Raw genomic sequence first — 6,181 nt, 5'->3', positions numbered from 1 at the left:
CTCAGCACTCCACCATCTTGGCTGCTTCTCCTGGCCTCCTTCACGTGGCCTTTCTCTGCTCTCCTCTCTCCTCTAATGATGATCTCAGGAACCAAGAGCGCCAACTCCCGTTCCGCCCCCACTTTATACTGTAGCTTCACAACCTCTAATCCAATATACAAAATAGGGAAGTCTCTAATACAGTCACTTCTCTGAGGCATGATTGGATTGTACCACCCACATCAAAAAGGGTGGGAAAGGCTTAATCCCAAAACCAAGCCCCAGGCTACAAGGATTCTCAACACACATTAATATCACCTGGGCGATGGCCTCCGTCTTTAACAAAGTGAGCATAATACATTTTATCTGCCCAACAGCCACCCTGAGGACAAACACCACAGCCTTTCACAGACCACACACACATGACGCTGCCCAGGCCAATGCAAAATATAAGCAAGCAAACCTAAAAAATGCATTTTACAAATTTATTCACCCAACAGGTGGCAACCTAGAACTTGCAACTGGTGTCTGAAGTGGGGGTCGTCTTATGGGATTGAGCCCACAACCTGTAGGGTCTGTGCTAACTCTGGGTAGTGTCAGAATTGAATTGAATTGTAGGACTCCAACTTGGTGTTAGATAATCAGGCAGTTGATGTTGGATATTTGCCACACATTTGGTGTAAAGAGAAAAAAACCCTCAGATGGATCACTGGACAGTTGTTAACAGAAATAAGGTCAGTGGAAGCTGGTGATCAAAAACTACACACCCATCACATTTTTCTTCCCCAGTGGGTTCCATATCTGCCTCTCCTAAGGAACCAATTAGTCCCATGGATGTCATACTCTGATAGGACATCGCCTTCCATCTGTTGGAATCCATGGGAGTCCGAAAAGACTAGAGAAACAGGCTTTATTGAAAGGAAGAAAGGAACCCTGCCGGGCACTTCTCTGGGGAGAAGGGCACTGGTACAGACTCTGAGGCAGATTTTATAGGGCTTGGGAGAGCCTGAGGAGACACTGAGTCAGAAGTTCTGGTATGTTCCCTTTTATGGTTTTATGGTTTCAGTTTCCTGTAACGCTCCTTCTTGAGGCGGTTGACCAGCTTCCTGGAACTCTTCTGCCTCAGGGGTGATCCCAGTAAGTAAGGGTGAGGTCAGGCAGTCAGGCGGAACAACCAATGGGCAGTTGGAATTTCTGGTAAATTTATATATTTATCACCATCTAGTCCCAATACCACAGCTCAGCTGGGAAGTGGTTCAGAATTTGAGACAGAGAATAAAAGTTAAAACTTAGAGTTAACCAGGTGAGTAAAAATGGGTACAACGGTTTTTGCAGACAGTTTTGTGCTGTGTGTTAGCTTAAAATTGTTCATACCCTTTGACCTGGTAACCTAAGTTTCGGGGATTTCCCTAGGGGAATGATCTGACTTGTGGGTCAAGCTTTAGGTAAAATGTAATCTGTTGAGTATTATTTATATTAGGGGAAAAGTGATTGCAAAAAAATTATGTCTAATCATATGAGAATGATTAAATTAATTTTGGATTATCAGCATATCTTTTAGATGGCATATTATATGACTACTAAAATTATAAAAAATTTAAGTCTATGGGTAAATAATATAATTTGGTTGTTAATATACATTAAATAAATAGCATATCATTAGTATACTATTACTAAATAGTTATGTTCATTTAATATATGATATTATACAAATTATATAAACAGGCTTTAATAAAAGTATTGGAAACATAGTACTACCTTGGGCGAAGATAATTGGTGTTTGAATTCTTTTTCTTATATTATCATTCTGGATTTCAGATATTTCTACAAAGACACTCACTGTCACTGTGTCTCATCTCCAGGGTAAGACCCAGGAGGGTGAGAAATAGAGTTCTCCTCTTATAATCAGGAAATAATAAAGCAATCCCTCAGCAGTGCTCTCCACATCGGTTGAATCAGACTCTGGTCCTTAGAGTTGGGGGAGAGGCAGGAGAATGAGAGTTTATGGGCTGCATTGATTTCACCTTCCTTTCTTTCTTGCTTGAATTCTGGAACCCATCTGGGGAGCCGTTAGCCGCGCAAGATGAATGCTCCCAGGAGGTGCCAATAGGAGGTACAAATCAAAGGCCGAGGTAGTTGGGATGAGGAAGGTGCACTCAGCATGGAAAAAGGCTTTGGAACCCACAATTCCCCTGGATTGGCTCAGAGGGGGTGAAGGCTCTTGTGTGTCTTTCACATCTGGGGGAGTGTAAACTTTTACCAGCTGGGCAATTGAACCAAAATTACTACCAAGGACAATGGTGCCTGAGACAATTTTCTGAGGTCCCTGTGTGCAGCCTCCAGGCTCTTTGGAAGACCTAACTCCTCAGAGATCAGGCAGCGAAGGGTGAACTGGGGAAATTTATCCTTATGCCTCCTTCTTCTCTTGCCCTTTCTCAGTGAATGCTCAGGACTTCTGTCTTTGAGACCCCACTGTGCTCTCTCCACCCTGTTACTCTGCTGGCTTGCTCTGGGTCTGACAGCTTCAGCCACACCTCTGGTCCCTGTGTCTGGACCTCCTGTCAAACTTACACATCCAGGGTCCTATGCCTTCAGTAGCTCTGATCTCTGTCAACCTGACAAACTGAGCAGTGGATCTGGGAAACCTGCAAATACACTGTCCTCCCTCACAAAGAGAGCTTAAAGTTGCATTTCAACTCTGGCCCAGTGTTCAAAGACAGGCAGGGGTGGCTAGAGGGGCCTCTCAGCCCCTAGAGCCTTCCCTAGGCCACCAGAATCTGTGTGGCCCATTGTAAGGATGGAGTACATATTCTCACCTACAGGGTTTCAGGCTCCACTCCTGGACAATGCGACTTTCATCCCTTCTGGAGAACTATTCATTTGTCTCTTTTTCCTGTTGGCTTTTTAAAGTAGGTAACATTTTTGAGCAGTTCTAACTTCAAACACTACAAAAGCAGGGATGGTATGAGTCTCTGACCCATCTCTGTTCCCCATCTGCTTAGCTCTTCACTTCTCATTAAAGAGGATGTGGGCCAAGCTGGCTCTCCTCAAAGGCTGCACAGTGGTCTCAGTTCCATTGACTCAACAGTCCACTTTTCTTCACTGATCTAGGAGCGTGTTGTGTTTCTGGACTTCATGTTCTGTCCCCCTGCCTGTCTGTATTCTGGCATCACTGAGCACGGAGGCGGGCAGCTGCTCCTCCAGGATCGGGAAGGGTGCACAATGTTCCTTTCTGTCACCCTGCTCTAGACTTCAGTTCTCCTCCTTTCAGATCTCATGCTGATACCAACACTGACATTCTTCATAGTGACATCTGAGTGGATACTATTATTGCCATCTGATGAATCAAGAGAGTGAGTGTTGGGCAGATAAAATATATTATACTCACTTTGTTAAAGATGGCGCTGCCCACATGGAAGCCCGTCACCCAGGTGATATTAATGTGTGTTGGGGGCGGGCTGTGCGCAGGCAAGATGCTTGTAGCCTGGGGCTTGGTTTTCAGACTAAGCCTTTCTCACCCTTTTTGATGTGGGGTGGTACAATCCCATCATGCCCCAGATAAGGAACTTTGTATTAGAGACTTCCCTATTTTGTATATTGGATTAAAGGTTTTGATTTCTACACTATAAAATGGGGGCAGAATGGGAGCTTGCTCTCTTGGTTCCTGAGATTAGCATTAGAGGAGAAAGCAGAGAGGAGAGCAGAGAAAGGCCACGTGGAGGAGGCCTGGAGAAGCAGCCAAGATGGTGGAGTGTTGAGTAAGAAGCCAGTTTGTGCAGAGTTTATGCAGGGAGAAGGAAGGAGATGGGGAACAGAGGTGAATAAGTCTGGTGAGCTAGAAACCTTTGATTCTAGGAAACTCGGATAAGTCAGTAGCTTTGTGAACACTGAATAAGTGGGTTTTGGAGCCCAGTGTGTGTTTTTACTTGCCTGCCGGGTGCAAGCTAGGATTAAAGGTAATGGCTCATCAAGTTTTGGCTCTGTTGTTTCTTTAGTGACTGTCTGAATCCAGTGCGAACCTGCATGGGCCAGACGGCTGTGATGGTGGCTGCAGCTACTGGCCATACATTTGGCGTAGTCTGTGGCAGGATTCAGTACAGATCAGCAAGGAGCCACCACCACCTTTGAGTGGTGGAGTAGATGACTGGCTGCTGTTATGGTTCCCCATGGCTGTCCTTTTGGTGGCCATAGGCTGGCTGACTTTTACAGCCATGTGTGAGGAAACTGAGAGCTCTGTGGAAGACACTGCCCGGGACCTGCAAACCTAGCAGTGGAAGGAGCTGGAGCAAATGCAGGAGAAAGAGATGCCAATCCTGGAGCTGGAGCAAGCACCAGAGGAGGCTGACAAGGTTCATGAGATCCACTTGGAAATACAGCAACTACTGGAGAAGGAATCACAGGTTCATGAGTTGCAGCTTGCTCTGGATGTTGTGGAGAGCCAGCAGCAGCAGGAAGCCGGGACTAAGGCTGGAGCTGGGGCTGCAAGGTCTGCGAAGCAGAAGGCGGCAGCGGCAGCCCAGGACTCGAACCTGGCAGCGGGAGCTGGTGTTTTCAGTTCCTCTTTGGAGGATGAGGAGAATCAGGCTGGAGTTGCAATCTGCAGTCTCCATAAGATGAGAGCCCAGCTGGAAGGAGCACCTACAATGGCCCTGGTAGGTCTGCGATTTTGGGACATAGGGCTGGACGCCATCAAGCTCTCTGGAGCAGAGATGGAAATGCTGACTGCCATTGCCATATACTCCTCCTTGGGACAGCGTAAGACCTGCCAGGATGGCAGGAATGAGGGGAGTGGCTGACGCCCCATGTGCATGGACTAATTTCCTGGACTATGACCAGAGTGGGCATTAGCTCCTTTGTTGGATGGACTTACAGGTTTTGGACAATGTAAAATACCCTGATGGAGGTGGGGGGTGGCTTTGCTGGAAGCACTCCCCTGCCCTGGGAAGTTTTTCCCATGGCTAGAAAGAAGGCTGAGGACATTTTGCGCTTTTGGCAAAGTGCTCAGATATTGGTGAAATGTACCTTGTAGTTGTTGAAATTGTATGATTTGCAATGTTGTTGTATTTTGTGTAATGTGTCTAATTTCCTTGCACAGGGATGTCAGTGATGTAGATTTTGGGTAGTAAAGTGAGCATAGGAGTGGATTGTTGGGCAGATAAAATACATTATGCTCACTTTGTTAAAGATGGTGCTGCCCACATGGAAGCCTGTCACCCAGGTGATATTAATGTGTGTTGGGGGCAGGCTGTGGGCAGGCAAGATGCTTGTAGCCTGGGGCTTGGTTTTAGGACTAAGCCTTTCCCACCTTTTTTTTTTTTTTTTTTTACATAGAGAGAGAGTCAGAGAGAGGGATAGACAGGGACAGACAGACAGAAATGGAGAGATGAGAAGCATCAATCATTAGTTTTTTGTTGCATGTTGCAACACCTTAGTTGTTCATTGATTGCTTTCTCATATGTGCCTTGACTATGGGCCTTCAGCAGACTGAGTAACCCCTTGCTCAAGTCAGCAACCTTGGGCTCAAGCTGGTGAGCTTTTGCTCAAATCAGATGAGCCCACGCTCAAGCTGGCGACCTCGGGGTCTTGAACCTGGGTCTTCCACATCCCAGTCCAAAACTCTATCCATTGGACCACTGCCTAGTCAGGCCTCCCACCCTTTTTGATGTGGGATGGTGCAATCCCATCATGCCCCAGATAAGCGACTTTGTACAATATTAGAGACTTCCCTATTTTGTATATTGATTAAAGGTTTTGATTTCTACACTATAAAATGGAGGCAGAATGAGAGCTTGTTCTCTTGGTTCCTGAGCATTGGAGGAGAGAGCAGAGGGGAGAGCAGAGAAAGGCCACGTGGAGGAGGCCTGGAGAAGCAGCCAAGATGGTGGAGTGTTGAGTGAGAAGCCAGTTTGTGCAGAGTTTGTGCAGGGAGAAGGAAGGAGATGGGGAACAGAGGTGAATAAAGTCTGGTGAGCTAGAAACCTTGGATTCTAGGAAACTCGGATAAGTTAGTATTAATAGCTTTGTGAACACTGAATGAGTGGGTTTTGGATCCGAGTGTGCATTTTCATTTGCCCGCTGGGTGCAAGCTAGGATTAAAGATGGTGGCCCATCAGTGTTTGGCTCCATTGTTTCTTTAGTGACTGAATCCAATGCGAACCTGCATAGGCCAGGCGACTTTGATGGTGGCTGCGGCTACTGGCTT

The sequence above is a fragment of the Saccopteryx bilineata genome, chromosome 5 (assembly GCF_036850765.1).
Source record: "Saccopteryx bilineata isolate mSacBil1 chromosome 5, mSacBil1_pri_phased_curated, whole genome shotgun sequence".
In the NCBI taxonomy this organism is placed as follows: domain Eukaryota; kingdom Metazoa; phylum Chordata; class Mammalia; order Chiroptera; family Emballonuridae; genus Saccopteryx; species Saccopteryx bilineata.
This window is presented reverse-complemented; position numbering follows the sequence as displayed.